At 37.9% G+C, this 19,429-nt stretch overlaps 1 protein-coding gene across 3 annotated transcripts in view; it reads left to right on the top strand.

Moving 5' to 3' along the window:
- The first annotated feature begins 581 nt into the window (after window positions 1–581).
- Window positions 582–19,429, top strand: part of GLCE (glucuronic acid epimerase) — a 129,120-nt gene continuing 110,272 nt past the window's right edge. Inside the window, exon 1 of one of the 3 annotated variants that reach the window (XM_019948938.3) lies at window positions 582–774. The gene's annotated coding sequence lies outside the window, so the exon portion shown is untranslated. The remainder of the gene's footprint in view (window positions 775–19,429) is intronic. The other 2 variants (XM_033851899.2, XM_019948931.3) reach the window with 2 other exon arrangements.

A 19,429-nucleotide genomic window follows, 5' to 3' on the forward strand; every position in this document is an offset into this window, starting at 1 on the left:
AGGCTTTCAGTAGAAATAAACACGAATCAGAAGGGTGTCCTTTGTCAGACCAGACGTCCCTAGTAGGGGTTGGGAAAACACTGGCATCTCAACAATGGCGCCCTGTTCGAGGTGGAGAGGGAGGAGAGGCCCCGATGGGGGGAAAACAGGTTTAGACCTGGGTAACCCGAGGAGGGTGCGCCTTCAACCAGGAAGAGGCGAACCTCTTGAGGACTTCAGGCCGCGCGGTAACCGAGGGTAACAGCGCCCCAGTCCACGGCGGTGTGAAAACCACCTTCTTCCGTAACCAGGTATATCTACGGAGGCTGACTAGGACCAGACACGAGCCAAACCTCTCCATCCAAGATACCGTCCCTCTGCCCGTGACTACTTAAGGTCACTGCTCCTTTTGCCTAGTTTATTGATGAGGGGCGAGGGAGAAGAAAAGCGGTAGGCGAATCACCTTTCCTATTTTACGATTGGTAGTATTAGGCTCCAAGTCCCGCCTCCTGCCCCGCCGCAGACAGGCTCTCGGGGTTGTCACTCGATCCTCTGCAGCCGCCCCTCGCCGGGGCCCCGCCCCTCGCTGTGGCTGGGATCTCGCGGGAAGTGCGGTGGGCACGGCTGTGGCTCCGTCTCCCGGCTGCGCGCGGAGCGGGAGAGCTCTCCTCACACAAGCGCTTCCTCGCGGAGGGGTTGGAGCTGCGGCAGACGCAGGCCTGGGCAGCCCCTTCTCTGCCGCCTCTTTCTCTTCCTGAGGGCTCCCCGGTCCTCTTGCCCTCCGACGCTACCCAGGTGAGGAAGCCCGGAGCTCGTCTTCGCTGAGGAGCGGTCGGGGAGCGGGGACACGGAGCAGCCGGGGCAGGGGGGCTCCTGACGGGGGCGGCTCCGCGGGCAGCGCGGCGCTGCCTGGTGGACGCGAGGCTTGGAGGGGTTCGTGAGTGCGGGGGTCGAGGAGGCAGTGGGGTGGGATCCGGGTGCGGGCGCCCAAGGGCGGTGTAGCGGGTGCCAGGGCTCCTCGGGGTGAGGAGGCGGTTTAATGGGGGTCCGGGTTTTTTTCCGGCTTGGGGTGGTGCTGGCTGGCAGCAGATTGGGTCCCGGGTCTTCGGGGTCGAAGGAGATTTATCAGGACCCTTCGGTTCCTTGAGGTGGTATAGCGCGGTTCCGGGACAAGGGGTCCTTTTATCGCGATCTCAGGCTCTTTGGGGGCAGAGGATTCAGTTTAGGAAGGTCCTAGGTCTCTGAAGAGGCAGATCCATGAGGTTTTGGGGGTCCTTTGAGCGAGAGTGGGCGTCTCGTTTCGCATTCCTGGGATAAAGAAGCAGTGTATTGGGGTTCCGTCTGTTTATCGGGGTCTCCGGGCGAGAGGGCGGTGTATCTGCGTCCTGCAGGGGCCGGGACCGCCTTGGTGGGCTGCTGGGGACGGAAGGGTTTACAGCGGAGACCAGCGTCTTTATTGGGGTTTCTGCTTTGCCCAGAGGGGGGCGGTAACTTGGCACGGCCTCCAGTCTTTTCGGGGGAGACTGGGCGAGTTAGCGGGTCCCCGGGAGATCTCGAAGGGAGGGCGCGGCTCTGCAGGCGCTGGGTCGGCTCGGGGCGGGAAGGGGACTCTGGTGACATCCCGAGCCAGCCTAGTACACAGTCTGTGGCTGGTCAGCATCCTGGAACAAATCTCTTTCTAGATGAGATTTACTCAGTGCTTAGTTGAAGGATTGATCCGTGTTGTTGCCTAGTTGGAGAAATAGTGGGTTTGTTCTGCAGTTTCCTTCTCTCTGTCCCGGGATCCCTGTGGAGGCGTGCTGGTCTCCCTGCTCTGGGAGCGGGAGAGTGGCAGGCAACACCTTAAAGTGGGCATGTAGACTGTAGATTCTTAAGGGGGCGAGTGTCCTCCGGGTCAGCGTGGAAGCCGCTGAGGATAGGGAAGGCTGTGAAGTTTTGGCTTCCTTTCCTAGGTGGTCTGCTTTGCTGATCCTGCATTATTAGGTCTGTCTTGAAGTCTTGCTCGAGTGTTAGGCAGTCAGGCAGTGCTGGGAAGTGTGTTCTGGCTTCTCCCTGTCCTTTGAAAAGCATTTGTGGAGAGGGGGAACTTCAAGTTCAGCTTCCAAATAACGCATTGGAATTCGAAGTTCCAAAGCTAGAGCTCTGCAGAAGCGTCATTTGAGACTTGTAAGCATGGCTAACAGCTCTTTTAGAGAATCCTGCTTAACAGTTTTATTGTGAAGGTACAGTTAGTCTTGACTCCTATGCAGAGTCCTTGGTAACTAGCCCAGACTTAGGTGGAATTCAAATAAAATGACCTGTATATATGTGTATGTGGGTTTTTTTTTTTTTTTTTTTTTTAATGTTTAAGTCAGACAGTCTGTTCCTTTGCTTGACAGTTCTTCTGGTTAGATAGCTCCTTTATCATAGAGACCCGTAAGTGAAGTCTGTCTGTGGCAGGCAGTGGAAACTGTACTCACAGTAATTCTGTAATTTGGGATAAACAGACAAATTTGAGTATGCCAAAGCAGAGAACTTTGCCTGCCTCACTCTTTTTCTTAGTGACAGTTTTTTTTTTAATGACATTTCTTTTGATCTTAGAACCAGAAACATTAGTGATAATCTACTTAATACTTGACTTCTGTAATCATTTTAAAAAAACAAGGGAATTCTGCATAGCAACGAATAACTCTCTGAAAGTTTTTGTTTTGGTTTTTGGTTTTTGTTTTGGTTACAAATTCCTGATCGAACCAAAATGCCTGATTGAATTTTATAAGATAGTTTTGACTATCAAAACTGATCAGTTGAGCAGATATTTGATTGGAACCACAGCCAAAAAAACTCTAAGCAGATCTTTTTTTCCTCATTATGTTTGAAAGCCAATGAAAAATTAAGCAGATGTCAGTAACTTTTTAAAAAGCAACTTTCATAATTTCTAAGTAAACATACTGATCAGTCAAAAAATATTTGATTGTCTGCTAAGTGTCACAGCATGGAGGAACAATGATTCCAGCTCTCATGAAACCTATATCAAGAGAAAGAAAGACAACAAATAAATAAAATAAATACATAAAATAATTGAGATGCTGATAAGGAAGAAATAAACAGGATAGTTGGGGTTTTGCTCACTTAAAAAAAAATAACCTCTGAATGATAATATAATTGATGTCTGTCATGTTAACCAGAAACCAGGCAAGATAACAATCTACCTTCTGAATTAATAGAGATTAAATTATGATCAGTAGAGTTTGAGTGTTAAATATATTTTGACTCTGAGGATTAGCACCTTCTGTTATATAAGCATAAAAAAAGTCTGTAAGGATAAACATCAGACTTTTAAGTGTTCGGGGGATTCTTCAGGAGAGAGTTGCAAAGGCATGGAAGAGAGTTATTAATATATGCTTTTATACTATTTGAATTTATTTCAGTGAGCAGACATTACTTAAGGGTAAATTAGAGAAGTCTAAAAATTAAAATTTTGGTCACTATGCAAATTTGTGAAACGTACTGTATTTATAAGGCATTTTGTCAGTGTTGCCACTTCTACTATGCGTACTAGTGAAGTAAAAATGTATTTCAGGTATGTAAAATTATAGGAATGGGGTGGGGAGGGGAGCACAACAGAATAAGTAAAAGACTGAGGCTCAAGTTAAATCTTAAAACATGGTAAAGATGTTGGATCTTTAATTATACAAAGATAAATTAATCTTAGGCCTTTCTTATTTCAAATTTGTTTCCCGCGTTTGAAAAAGGAAGTTTTTAGACTCCCTAGAGAAGAATAGGTTGTGTTTTTGTGGCGGGGCAGGAGGTGTTTTTATTGTGGCACAGATTTCAGGATGGGATTTCTTTTTGTCAGACATATGGACACTTAATAGATGTTTTTCTTGTGAGGCATATGAAACAAAAATAGTTTTATAGTTCATTATTACACTGCTGAAAATGACAATACCAGTGTCTTTTGGATTATCATTCAAGATTCTGAAATTATAAATATGACGTACTAAGCCAGTTTCTAGAAAGGAAATCATAAGACGTGAATTCCAGTCTTAACTGTGCTGCTAACCATCTGACCTTGGATGATTCCTTAGTTTCTCAGGGCCTCAGTTTCCGTATATATAAAATTAAAGAAAGAGAAGTCCCTGTCAGTAATCAATATAAATTCCAATTCCAAGGTTTTTATGTTGCGGATCTACAGTATTATATTTACAAAAAGGGATAGATGCTACAAGAGTAGCTAGTTCTCAGGGTACAACTAGTTCCATGTAATTTTTATATATCATACCTAATTTTAGAGCCTCTTCTATTTTAAGATATATAGGAAATATTTAATTCAAGAATATACATTCATGAAGGTAAATGATTTCCTTTTGGTAATTTAGCTTTATCTGTTAAAGCATTATTATTTTTGCTTCTGACCCCTGGTTCTGTAATAGAGTATCTATATGATAATGTAATGTCCTTATTGAACTCTGTGTGTAGAATGAGGTCTCTAGTGGTTGACCCCGTTTAATCTATCCTTTACACCGCTGCCAATGTGATTTTTCTGAAATGCAAATATGTTCAGTGCTTTTTTCTTAAAACCCATACTTCTCCCTTACCTACAGTATTTAGTTCTATGGTTACAAGGCCCTTCATCATCGGGCTCATCTCCTGCATTTCTCCCACCATACATCTCAAGCTCCAACTGTACTAATAACATCAGTTTACTGAAAGAGCCATACTTTTTCCTGACTCAGAGCCTTCTTATATATTCTCCCTGCTGCTTAGAATGCCTTTCCTTCTCCTGTCTTACTGACAGAGTCTAGTGATTTTTCAAGATACAACTTAAGCGCTGTCTGCTTTTTGAGTCTTCTGTGTGCTCTGGTCCTCACTCTTCCAGCCCCACTAGGTATTCACTCTCTGTATCTTGTTCTTTCATTCTCTTATGTTCATTAGTATGCTGTAATTATGTATGTCTCTCTCTTCCTGGACTCAAAAGCCAATGTATATTTGTCTTATTACTTATTGAGTTATCTATTGCTTAGTTTACACAGTTGGCTCTCATTACAGATTTGAACTCTCAGTGCCAAGATTAATATCTTCATAATGTCTGAGTTAAGCCCAAATCTCAGTCTTGTCCTATTTTTCTAAAACGTTGGGCTTTCTACATTATCTTATTCTCTGCCCCTATGACCGCAAACTGACATTAGATCTGTAGTTCTTATCCTCATGTTTAAGAAAAGAGACTGTCAGCACTGTAGGAGTTAGGGATTACTCTGATAAACTTGCAGAAAAGTCATGCAGAATTTTGAGGCAACCACTAATCCCTGTATCTAAAGTTGTTAGCAGAATTATGAACTAGTTTGAGTATTTCAGATCTTAGACATCAGTGATTTAGTAGATATTTTACCTTGGCTGCTTTCTGTATGGGAAATGATTGTTGCCAGTGTGTATGGGATTTTATAGTGGCTTAATAGTTGCTTTACATACATTACCTTTAATTCTCAAAACAAATCCTGCAAATTTAGTAACTTTCTCAGGGTTATTATCTACTAAGAAGCAGGCTATGTAGATCCAGGTCTGTCTTACTCCAGATTGTATGCTTTTTCAAAATACTACAGTGCTTTCTGAATATGAGTTCTTATTCAGTGTATTTAAAATTATTAATAGATATTTTATTCATTTTATAAATTGAAGAAGTAGGTTGTGAGGTTTATCTATTCAGCTTTTTCAAAAAAAGCTAAAGTAGAGGATTTGAGATTGATTGGACTTTAGAGACCACTTAATCCAACTCCTACATTTACCATATGAGGGAACTGACATACACAAGAATAGTTAAATGACTTGCTCAAGATCACACAGCTTTGTAGTTGGTTAAGATTTGTTGTTGTTGTTAAGCTAGTTATGACCATTGGTGTTGTAAAACCATTATTTGAAAGGAAACCAGGTGCCTGATGTTCCCCCCAGGAAAAAAGCCTAGAGTGGCTTTTAGAAAAGTGATGTTGAGGATCTCAGAGTCTTAAGGACATGGCTCAGAGAAAATCCAGACTTTGGATCATGACACATGGAGACGCCTCAGTGCCTCTTCACTCACGTAGCTCCCTAGTCTTGGTTTCTTTCCTTCCTCTTTTTTCTTTTTAAAAATCTATTCACAGTTTACTAATCTTCTGCCTACTAAAGTTATTAGCAACATTCTGACCAGTAACCATTTACATGCCAACCATGGGCTAACTAACAGGGATACAAAAAAGCATAAAATGTAGTCACTGCCCTGAAGAGGCTCAGTTTATTGGGAGTGGGAGGCAGTAAGTATTTAATTGCAAGGCAGTATATAAAGATGCCATGAGTGATGCAGCTCCAGGAGCTCAGAAGATAAAGGTAAATGTGGACTGGGCTAGTGGCTGCAGAAGTTTCTATGTAGAAAAGGTTTGATTTAAGTTAGTCTTTAAACGAGGAGTTGGAGGGAAAGACTGGAGAAAAGAATATCTGGCCGTGTGTGTGTGTGTGTGTGTGTGTGTGTGTGTGTATTTGTTTTTAATCTAACCCTTGTTCACTTCCCTTTAGCCACAGTGGCCTCCTTGCTGTTTTGGAAGGCCTGGAACTTGTTCTTTCAGATATCTGTTATGTCTCGCTCCCTTCCTTCTTTCAGGTCTGAATTAAAGTATCACCCCTTCTGAAAGGCCTTTACTGATACCTTGTTTAAAATTACAGCATCCCTCCCATACATACTCTTCCTATCCCTCTTCCCTGCATTCTTTCTTTCTTTGTGCTTTTCTGCAGTCCAACACACTGCTTTTATTATCTTTCTAACCCTACTATAATGTAAGATCCATTAGAGCAGGGATTTTTACCCATTTTGTTCAGTGCTATATCCCCAGCACCCAGGGGATGCAAAGTAGGTGCTCACATTTTACCTTTTACAAAGTAGGTGCTCACATTTTTGTTAAATGAATAAGACAATCGAACTTTAAAACAGAAACTTGAAGATTGTTTGATCTAACCTCTCTCCTTCCTTCCTTCCTTGCTGGCTGGCATGGAGGACGAGGAACTTTCTCTTCTATTTAAAAAAAAATTTTTTTTCTAGGACTTAAATTGTATACAGTGCAGAAATCATAAACAGCTCAATGAATTTCTACATATGTAAGCATGTAATCACCAACCACACCAAGAATAGAACACTTCTAGGACCTCTGCATGCTTCCTTACTCTCTGCTAGTTAGTACTTCCCAAAGGTAACCACTATTCTGACCGCCATCACAGTAGATTAGTTTTGCTTTTTCTTAAACTTCATACATTGGGTTGGCCAAAAGTTTCGTTCAATTTTTTTCCATAAGATGGCTCTAGTAGCACTTAGCTGTCTTTAACTTCATTTGAAACAATTTTGTTAGATTTTATGGGACAGCTGTATATCAGCATGCCTTTAAAAAAAGACATCAAGATTGGTGAATTTTTGTGTAGCCATTTTAATATTGAAGATGGAAGAAAAAAAGCCAACATTTTCGGCCTATTATGCTTTATTATTTCAAGAAGGGTAAAAACACAACTGAAACAAAAGATTTGTGCAGTGTATGGAAAAGGTGCTGTGACTGATCGAACATGTCAGAAGTGGTTTCGTGCTGGAGTTTTCTCACTGGACGATGCTCCACTATCAGGTAGACCAGTTGAAGTTGATAGCAATCAAATCGAGACATTAATTGAGAACAGTCAACGTTATCCCACGCGGGAGATAGCCGACGTACTCAAAATATCCAAATCAGGTGTTGAAAATCACTGCACCAGCTTGGTATGTTCTTCGCTTTGATGTTTGGGTTCCACATAAGTTAAGCAAAGAAAACCTTCTTGACCGTATTTCCACATACGATTCTCTACTTAATGAAAACGTTCCGTTTTTAAAACAAATTGTGACGGGCAATGAAAAGTGGATACTGTACAATAGTGTGGAATGGAAGGGATCGTGGGGCAAGCGAAATGAACCACCACCAACCACACCAAAGGCCGGTTTTCATCCAAAGAAGGTGATGTTGTATATTTGGTGGGATTGGAAGGGCTCTATTATGAGCTCCTTCCGGAAAACCAAACAATTAATTCCAACAAGTACTGCTCCCAGTTAGACCAACTGAAAGCAGCACTCGATGAAAAGCATCCAGAATTAGTCAACAGAAAAGGCATAATCTTCCATCAGGATAATAGAAGACTGCATGTTTCTTTGATGACCAGGCAAAAACTGTTACAGCTTGGCTGGGAAGTTCTCATTTATCCGCCATATTCACCAGACATTGCACCTTCGGATTTCCATTTATTTAGATCTTTACAAAATTCTCTTAATGGAAAAAATTTCAATTCCCTGGAAGACTGTAAAAGGCACCTGGAACAGTTCTTTGCTCAAAAAGCTGAAAAGTTTTGGGAAGATAGAATTATGAAGTTGCCTGAAAAATGGCAGAAGGTAGTGGAACAAAAGGGTGAATAGGTTGTTCTATAAAGTTCTTGGTGAAAATGAAAAATGTGTCTTTTAGTTTTACTTAAAAACTGAAGGCACTTTTTGGCCAACGCAATAAATGGAATCAAATCAATTTTTAAGCTAGCAGAAGTTCATTCTTTTTCATTGCTGTATAGTATTCCATTGTGTGAGTATATATTTTTTATTGTACTATTTATAGACATTTGGGCCATTTCCAGGTTTTAGCTCTTAGGAACAAAGCTGCTAAGAACAATTTTGTACCTGTCTTTTTGTGGGCATAAAGATTCATTTCTTGGCTAAAAAACTAGAAGTTAACCTCATCTTCATATAGATATAGATATATAGATACATACACATAATTCTTAATTCCATGTGGTCCTTAGCACATGATAGATGATCATTAAATGACTGAAGATAAATTATTAACTCATCATGTACTGTGAGATTATCTCAAACTTATTAAAGATATTGGAGAACAGCTTCTGGTCCATGCTTTTGTTCTTATATCTGACTTAAAACATGTAGCACTTAACTTTATCCAGGCTGTACACATTTCTCTTTCCTCTTGATTAGCCTCTTTTTAAAAATCATGTTCTTTATTAGTTGATGCCCCTTCTCCAGAAGATGGGAGAAATATGTCCAGAAAAGAGGAAATTCAAATTAATTAATTTTAAGGTGTGAATTTCAGAACTGGTTGGCTATTTTTCTATATTTTCCCAACTTAAAAAAGTCATTTCTTTTTGACAGTTTGGTTCTACTGTACGTTATATATATTTTTTACTATTCTGTACAGTTTGAAATCATTTATACCAATGCATAAGTTATGTTTTGGGATATGTCAAGCAAAGGCTTTCTTTGATGGTCTTAAGAAATTTTAGAAATGGCTTTAGTTGGTGAAGAATGCAAATGAGAACCCCTACAATAATAGAAGAAATCATGAGAAATATTTTTCTAATTCTGGAAAAGTTTTCAGTTCCCTTTTGAAGTGATTTCTAAGCTAAGACTTGAAAGATGAGTAGGAAACAAGGTGGATGAGATGCCCGGTAGGGAATGGGGTAAAAGCACTGTAAGTAGGGAGCTGTCTTTGCAGAGAGAGAGCAGGGCAGATTTGGGTATCTGCAGGCAATTCAGGAGGGCTAGAGCAGTGGTTTTCAAGCTATAGTGTGAATATGAATCTCCCGGTAGGAGTGGGGCTCATGAGTTTGGAGTTCTAACATGTTCACAGGTGGTAGAGATGTCGCTGGTTCAAGGATCACACTTTGCAAACCACTGGGCCAGAGCATAGGAAGCAAGTGAGAAGGAAGGAGTGGGGAGTGAAAGCAAGGACCATATCATGGAGGATCTTACAACTAATGTAAAGAATTTGGATTTAAGGCAGCGGTAACCCACTGAAGGGTGCTAAGCAGAATAGTGACCTTGTGAGATTTGTGATTTTCGAGGGGGCAGTAGTGATGGAAATCATCTTTAGGGGTAAACTCCATCTACATTTGAAACTGTACAGATTAATGTCTGAGCAATGATAGTTTACCCATTCATTAATAATTATTGTTTTTCCCAGTGGCAGATTCAGTTCATTTAAAGGAAAAGTTTGGTTATGTTTATTAATTTAGATGTTATATGTTAGTTTAATCTTTTTTTCTTCCAGGGACCTTATTACTTATTATATATATATAATAAGTATTATTACAATTTAACTCATAATTACATTTTTAACCCTGTTTGATGGGATTTAATTTTTGTCCATGTTGTACCATATGATAGTTCAAAGTCTTCTTTTTTATTGTATTGATTAAAAAATGAGCTAGCTGGTAGTGCTTATTATATGGTAGGAATGATCTTAATGATACATAGTAATTTGAGTTAGTCACCAGCTTTTGTAAATGTTATTAATTAGAAGGCTTTAATTTATTTCAGCTGTTTAAATGTCAATCAGTCTTCCAAAATTATAAACTTAGGAATGTGTGTGTAGCTTGTTTTTCCTCCTTATTTTATAAGTTCTAGGAACTCATTTTAAATATGTGGAGAAATACTAAAGACAAAGATCTAATGCCTCAGCTCAAATATAAGCATTGCTAACATTATGGTACACATTCTTCCTTCTTCCGTGAATATATTTATTCATTTGTATACTGTTTATTCTCCCACCATGAATTTATATCATAAAAATTTTCGTACTTTGTCAAAATTGTTTCAAAACCGAATTTTTTATTTTTTTAATTTTTGCGGTACGTGGGCCTCTCACTGTTGTGGCCTCTCCCATTGCGGAGCACAGGCTCCGGACGCGCAGGCTCAGCGGCCATGGCCCACGGGCCCAGCTGCTCCGCGGCACATGGGATCCTCCCGGACCGGGGCACGAACCCGTGTCCCCTGCATTGGCAGGCAGACTCTCAGCCGCTGCGCCACCAGGGAAGCCCAAAACCGAATTTTTAATAGCAGCATAATATTCTGTTGAACGGATGTGTAATGATTTAACCATTCCCAATTACTGAATGTATTTTTCCTCTGCAGATAACACTTGAAGAAAGTCTTTGTGCATAAATATTTCTCCATACTTGATTATTTTCTTAGGATAGGAATAAAAATGTTGAGTCAAAAGGCAAGAAGATCTTAAAAAAATTAGGTATTGCCACATTACTTTCTAGAAAGTTTATGCCACTTTACATGCCAATATCAGTATTAGTTTTAAAAACCTTTTCTAGGGAATTCCCTGGTTATCCAGTGGTTAAGCCTCCACGCTTCCACTGCAGTGGGTACGGGTTTGATCCTTGGTCGGGGAACTAAGATCCTGCATGCTGTGCAGCACAACCAAAAAAATTAATTAAAAAATTTAAAAAAGAACCCTTTTCTAATTTAATAAGCAAAAATGATCTGACTTTAATTTGTATTTCTTTGATTATAACTGAAGAGCATTGCAAAAATTTTTTTTGAAGTTACATATTAAAAGAATACCACATGCATTATGTTATAAGGTAAAATGTTTTAACTGGAATTAATGTTTTATTATTTTAGTTTTTTCTTTTAATAGATAAATTAATTTCTTGAATAGTTATTAAAAAAACTTACAAAATTCAAAGACCCAAACAGTTGCCCTAGAGGCAACTACTGTTACCAGTTTCTTATATGTACTTCCAAAGGTATTGTAAATCATATGTGTGTGTGCCAAAACATAAGACGAATTATGGAGAACAGTCATTAAAATACTGTCTAGTTCAGATGTGGTATTGTGTACTAAACTGTGTACTAAAAATTAGAAGGGGTCTAAAAATGATTAGTATCTGGCTACTGGCCCAGAAGGAAGAAAAGCAGGGTCTGGCAGCATTTGGCAGTAATTTTCTATAAGACAAGTGGCCTTAGCTCTTTTTATTATTGGATCGATTCTTTGACAATAGCACTTCTGTTTATAGTACCTATTCTGTAGTTCTATTCCAAAAAGGAAAGCCAAGTTTTTGAAAATTAGTTGATGCCTGAAAGAAACTCTTTAAAGTACAAAAGCTATTTGGAGGTATTTAGGAACAAGATACTTTCTTCTTAGATATTTTAGGATTTCTTTGGCAAGTACAGTTGTATCAGAATTTTCATGACTTTGTTGCTTAACAGTGAAAGTTTGAGCTTGAATAATTATAAATGAAATTCATCATTTCCCTAAACTCTTATTTACCTAATTCAAAAACCAATCAGCCATGATATAAAATATTTTAAAACATATTTTTAAAAGATTTTCATGCTAATAATATAGTAGTAATTTGTCTCATACAATCAAAGGTCTTTTTGAGCTTGACTTGGAGGCCACTGCTAAATAAGTAATTTGAACAATAAGAGAGGTTTTAATTGGATTCTACAGAGCTTTAATGCTTTAGGGAAAAGATATTTGCTTTGGGGATAGATTTTTTTTTTTTTAAGCCCATGTTTCCAAAGATAAAATTTGGGGATGACTATTGTTTACTGAATACTAACTCTGTGTGGGCCAGGATATGTTAGGGGTATTATGAGAGTTCCTATTTGCTGGAATTCATGTCTCCTATTCCAGATTAATTATAGGGCTGTAAAGCCTGCTAAAGAATTTGCACCTAATAGTGGTTGGTAATATATGAGTAGTTTTAAGAAAGAATTTACCAGAGGTGGGAAAAGATCCTCTTGACTTTAAAAAAAAACATTTAATTTTGAAATAGTTATATGTTTATAGGAGAATTGCAAAGTACAAAGAATTCCCATACGCCTTTCACCCAGCTTCCCCTAATGTTAACATCTTATATAACCATGGCAAATTTATCAAAACTAAGAAATTAATCCTGATTTTTTTAAAGGGGAATTCAGCAAACTTTTTTTTTTTGAACACGTATTATGTGTAACAGTGTTTTAGCTGCTGATACACAATTTGGAAAAGAAGTAAAGGTTGCAGATAATAATAATAAAATGGTGAGCTTGGTGTTATTCCTGAACAAACTGTCAGATTATTGAACACATATATTTTTGGTACCCCAAAAAGAAGACACTAATCACTAGGAGCCAGCATGCGTTCACAGAGGACAAGTCATGCCACACTAGCCTCACTTTTTTTCTTATAGGGTATGTAAACTGGTAGGTACATCAGGAGATGCTCTGGCCATAATATATCTAGAATTATAGCTACATTTATTGGATTTTAAATTTTGTGCTGGGTACTGGGTTAAACACTTTACATAGATTGCCTCATTTAGTCCTGTTTTACAAATGAGGAAAGGGACCCCAAAGGTTATACAGGTAGCATTTGATAGCCTTTTATTACGTCTTTTTAGAAAAGATGCAGAAATGTAGTTGATAATTGCATAGGCAGGTGGATTTGTAATTGATTAATGAATGGGCTAATGTTAAAATTAAACTGCAGTTCATTCTTAGTGGTGAGCCTCAAGATGCTATCTTCCCGCATGTCCTGTTAAGATGTTTATCATAAGTTATTCTCAGAATTGTGAGGAAGTGCTAGTACGTTATGTGACAGAATCAGGATCCTCCCCAGCCCACTTTATTTTTAATAATTAGAACGGTGGACTGTATCTAAGAAAATATTTGTTATAATAATTTTATTTATTTATTTATTTTCACACTTAAAAAAATTATTTTATTTATTTATTTATTTTTGGCTGCATTGGGTCTTCGTTGCTATGCGCGGGCTTTCTCTAGTTGCAGTGAGCGGGGGCTGCTCTTTGTTGCTGTGCGCAGGTTTCTTATTGCAGTGGCTTCTCTTGTTGCCGGGCACAGGCTCTAGGCACACGGGCTTCAGTAGTTGGAGCATGCAGGCTCAGTAGTTGTGGTTCGCGGGCTCTAGAGCGCAGGCTCAGTAGTTGTGGTGCACGGGCTTAGTTGCTCCGTGGCATGTGGGATCTTCCCGGACCAGGGCTTGAACCCGTGTCCCCTGCATTGGCAGGTGAATTCTTAACCACTGCACCACCAGGGAAGTCCCTATGATAATTTTATTTTTGGTGTGTTAATATTTGATAGGGACAAACAAAGCCCTATAATTGAATATTTTTTTTAAAAAATCTGCCCAAATACAGGGTTGGAGACTAGGAGGGTTAACAGCAGTAGGTGTAGGTGTGGTTTTTTTTCAAAGCAGGTGTGTGCCTGGGTGTGTCTTCTTATTTGTCTGAAGTTGGTGAGTCCATGGTTTATTATAACTGCCCTAAAGGCTAACACCCGTTTAACAGTGTTATTTTGAGGCATGTTGTCCAAAACACAGTTGATTTTCCTTTTCTACTTTGCATTTAGCTTAGTGCTGTCAGTTCTGTTTGCCACATTTTAAGGAGGACATTGATAGACAGTGTGTTCAGAGGAGAGTAATTGGAATGAAGCAGTGTCTTGAAACAGATGCTTGCACGATAATTGACATATTTGAGGTTTTCAGCCTGGAAGAAAGAAGACTTTAGTGTGGTATATGGTAATGCTTTTCAAATTGGGTAGTTGAATGATCTTTAATATTCTTCCTGACTCAAATATGTGATTCTGTGAAACACATGAAGGAATGGCATGTGGAAGAGGGATTAAACGTATCTTTTGCATCCCCAGAGGGTAGAACTACGAACAATGAGTGAAAGTTAGAGGAAGGGAAGTACTGGTTTGTAATGAGGATGTTTTTAACAATTGAACTGAAAATAGTGTGGACATTCTGTCCTTGAGGCATTAAAGCATGTATTGAGTACAGTTTAATCAAGCTATCCTGTAAGGACTTTTCCAACTCCAACCTTTAAAAAAAATTTTATTGGTTATAATTCCCCATAGCAAAACTTTCTGTTGGGTACCTCACTTATTCTCAACACCTTATGGTTTCATATAGTATCAAACGTTAGTATATAATAATAATATTATTATAATGCAAATTTAAACAACAGTAGAGCATGTTTTCACCTTCCAGATTAACAAAGATTAAAATGTTCAATAATGGCAAGGATGCACAGAATCACTGTCTCTCGTACACTGTAGGCAGGAATGTAAATGTGTGCAGTTTCTTTGCAGGGCAAGTTGTCTTTACTTATTAATAAAATGATAAGACATATTATTGGGTGAAAAAAATAAGTGGCAGGACAATGTTTATGGTATGCTGACATTACTGCAAAACAGTTGTGTATGTGTGGGTTTAAATAACATACATATTCACACATTAATAAACACAGTTATGTTTCTGTGTGCATAGACTTGTCTGGAAAAGAGTTAGGATATTGGAAGTCTGAGATCTCAGTAAGACTGGTTTGGTTTAATTGTGTACACTTTTATACCTCTTGATTTTTTCTTTCTTTTTTTTTTTTGAAGAGTGTATTGTGAAAAGGTGTTTTTATTTCAAAGTAATTATAGATTCGCAGGAACTTCCAAAATTAGTACAGAGAGGTCCCATGTGTCTTTCATCCAGTTCCCCTCAGTAGTAACACTTAATTTTTTTTAATTAATTAATTTTATTCATTTAGTTTTGGCTGTGTTGGGTCTTCGTTGCTGCGCACAGGCCCTCTCTAGTTGCGGCGAGTGGGGGCTACTCTTTGTTGCAGTGCACAGACATCTCATTGCGGTGGACTCTCTTGTTGCAGAGCATGGGCTCTAGGCGTGCAGGCTCTAGAGCGCAGGCTCAATAGTTGTGGCGCATAGGCTTAGTTGCTCCGCGGCATGTGGGATCTTCCAGGACCAGGGCTTGAACCCGTGTCCCCTGCATTGGCAGGCAGATTCCTAACCACTGCACCACCAGGGAACCCCCAGTGGTAACATTTTAAATAACTATAGTACAGTGTCAAAACCAGGGAATCGACTTTAGTACAATCCACAGATCTTATTACTTTTTCACCAGTTTTACATGTGTTCCTTTGTGTGTGTAATTCTTCGCAGTTTTATCAAGTGTAGATTTGTGTAATCACCATCACAAGTGAGATACAGTACTATTCCATCACCAGAAAGATCCCCTAACCTCTGGCAACCACTAATCTGTTCTCCATTACTGTTTTGTCATTTCCAGATATTATGTAAATGGAATCATACAGTATGTAACCTTTGAGACTGGCTTTTTAAAAACTCTGCATAATTCCCTTGAAATCCATCCAAGTTGTTACATGTATCAATAGTTCCTTTTTATTGCTGAACAGTATCCCATGGTATCAATGTATGAGAGTTTGTTTAATCTTCACCCGCTCATGGACAGTTGAGCAGTTTCATTTTTGGCTATTACAAATACAGCTGCTGTCAACATTTGTATACAAGTTTTTGTGTGCACATGAGTTTTCATTTCTCTGGAATGAGTGTCTAGGAGTGTAAATTCCAGGGTAGTATGGTAAATATATTTAAGAAAGTGTTAAGTGTATTTTAAGAAACTACCAAACCATTTTCCAGAGTGGTGTACCAATTTATGTTCCCGTCAGCATTGTATTAGAGCTCTAGTTTTTCTATCTTTGTTATTAGCATTTGGTATTGTCACTGTTTTTTATTTTAGGTGTTCTAATAGATATGTAGTGGTATCTCATTATGTTTTTAATTTTCATTTCCTGATGACTAATGATGTTGAACTTATTATATTTGCCATCTGTATATCCATTCTGGTGAAATGTCTCTTCATGTTTTCTGCTCATTTTTACTTGAATCTTTGGTGTTTTACTCTTGAATTTTGAGAGTTATTTATATATTCTAGATATGAGTTCTTTGTCATATAAGTGGTTTGCAAATATTTGTCTATTTTATCTAAGTTGTCAAATTTATTGGCATAAAGTTGTTTATCATGGTTTGTTATCCTTTTAGTATCTGTAGAATCTGTAATGATGTCTCTTCTTTCATTCCTGATATTGGTTATTTGTGTATTTCTCTTTTTCCTGATCATTCTCGTTAGAGGCTTACTAATTTTATTACTCTTCTCAAGAACCAGCTTTCCAGTTCATTGATTTTCTCTATTATTTCTATTTTCTGTTTTGTTGATTTCAGCTCTGATCTTTATTATTTCCTTTCTTCTGTTTACTTTGGGTTTACTTTGCTATTCTTTTTCTAGTTTCTAAAAGGTAGAAGCAAGCATTCATTGCTGTCAATTTCTCCTTAAATACCTCTTTAGCACAATCCCACAAATTCTGATGTGTTTTGCTTTTCTTTTCATTCACTTAATAATTCCTTTTAGTTTACCCCCCTTTTTTAATCCATGAATTATTTAGAAGGGTATTCTTTAATTTCCAGATATTTGAGGATTTGCCTATAATCTTCTTGCTATTGATTTCTAATTGATTACATTGTGGTCAGAGAACATACTTTGCACGACTTGAATCATTTTTAATTTATTTAGACTTGTTTTATTTCTTAGAATATGGTCTCTCTTCATAAGGTCTCTGTGTACTCTTGAGAAATATGTGTATTCTTCTGCTATTGGGTAGTAGTGTGTTTTAGAAATGTCAGTCAGATAAAGTTCATTGATAGTGTTGTCAAATCTACTATATCCATGCTTTCATTTCTAGTTTTTGTCTTTTTGCCTATTTGTTACATAAGTTTGTTTGTTTTGTTTTTGTTTTTGTTTTTGTTTTGCGGTACGTGGGCCTCTCACTGTTGTGGCCTCTCCTGTTGCGGAACACAGGCTCCGGACGCACAGGCTCAGCGGCCATGGCTCACGGGCCCAGCCGCTCCGCGGCATGTGGGATCTTCCCGGACCGGGGCACGAACCCGTGTCCCCTGCATCGGCAGGCGGACTCTCAACCACTGTGCCACCGGGGAAGCCCTGTTACATACGTTTTTGAGAGAGAAGTATTGGATAATTGTGGATTTGTCTATTTTCTTATGCAGTTCTGTCAGTTTTTGCTTCATGTATTTTGAAGCTCTGTTATTAGGGGCATAAACATTTAAGATTATTATGTTTTTATGATGAAATTACTCACCTATCATTATGAAATGACTGTCTTTATTCCTGGTTGTAGTCCTTAAGAATTTGTCTTACATTAATATAGCCATTATAGCTTTTTTTTTTTTCTGGTATATCTTTTCCCATCCTTTTATTTTTAGCCTACTTGTGTCTTTATATTTAAAGAATTTCTTGTAGGCACCTTCTAGTTGGGTCATGCTTTTAATCCAGTCTGATAATATCTATATTTTAAATGGAGTGTATAGACCATTTACATTTAATATGATCATTGATGTGATTATATTTGAGTCTGTCATCTTGCTATTTGTTTTTTATTTGTCCTATTTGTTCTTTGTTCCTTCATTCCTCTTTTTCCTGTCCTCTTTTGTATTAGTTGAGTATTTTCTATGATTCTTCTTGATCACATCAGTTACCTTATTAGCTATAACTACTTATTTGGTTATTTTAGTGTTTGCTTAGGGTTTATAGTACATAAATGTTCATAGTATACATCTTTATCTGCTTTCAAAGAATATTATACCACTTCATATATAGTATTGAACCTTAGAAAAGTATACTTCCATTTCTCTTCTTAGTCTTTATGCTATTGTTAGGATAAATTTTACTTTTAAATATGTTATAAACCCTCAGTACATTGTTATTTAAGCAGTCAGTTATTTTTAAATAGACTTAAATATTAATATATATTTATCTTTGAAATCACCATATCTAGTGTTCTTCATTCCTTTATGTAGATCCATATTTGTATCAAGATTTTTCTTCTGTCTGAAGGATTTCATTTAACATTTTTGGTAATGTGGGTCTGCTTGTGATGAATTCTTTTCACTTTTGAATGTCTGAAAATATTTTTATTTTGCCTTCATTTTTGTTTGTTTTTCTCTTTTTTAAAAATTATTATTGGTGTATGGTTGCTTTACTTTTGCCTTCATTTTTGAAAGATAATTTTTCTGGGTATAGAATTCTATGTTGATTTTTTTTTTCTTTTAGTACTTTAAAGATGTTGCTCCAGTGTCTTCTCACTTATGTTGTTTCTGTGAATCTGGTGCTGTCCTTATTCTTATGCCTCTGTACATAACATGTCTTCTTTCCTCTAGCTACTTTTAAGATTTTCTCTTTATCAGTAGTTTTGGGCAATTTGATTATGATGTATGTTGATGCAGTTTTGTGTGTGTGTGTGTGTGTGTGGTAGGGTTTTGTTGAGCTAGTTTATAAGGCCCTTCTTGGCCTTTATGCTATTTTTATCATCAATTTTACTTTTATATATGCTATAAAACCCTAGCTAGCTTTATAATTTTCATTAAGTTTGAGAAGTTTTGCCATTATTTCTGCAAATTTAAAATATATTTTCCTCCTCCCTTTTGGGGACTCCAGTTACCCATATATTTGGCCACTTGAAGTTCAGTGGTTTACCTATGTTCTTTTTTTTTTTTAATTCCTTTTTTCTCTTTCTTTCTTTTAGGTAGTTTCTGTTCCTGTGCCTTCAGGTTCACTAATCTTTTCTTCTGTATTGTCTATTCTGTGCTAATCTCATCTAGTGTATTATCATCTTAATCACTGTACTTTTCATTTCTAAAATTTCTATCTAAAAAATATCTTCCATGTCTCTGCTAAACTTTTTGTATACGTGGAATGTGGTTATAACGACGATTTTAATGTCCTTCTATCTTTTTTTTTTTTTTTTGTCCTTCGATCTTAAT

Source organism: Tursiops truncatus, chromosome 2 (assembly GCF_011762595.2).
Source record: "Tursiops truncatus isolate mTurTru1 chromosome 2, mTurTru1.mat.Y, whole genome shotgun sequence".
In the NCBI taxonomy this organism is placed as follows: Eukaryota; Metazoa; Chordata; class Mammalia; order Artiodactyla; family Delphinidae; genus Tursiops; species Tursiops truncatus.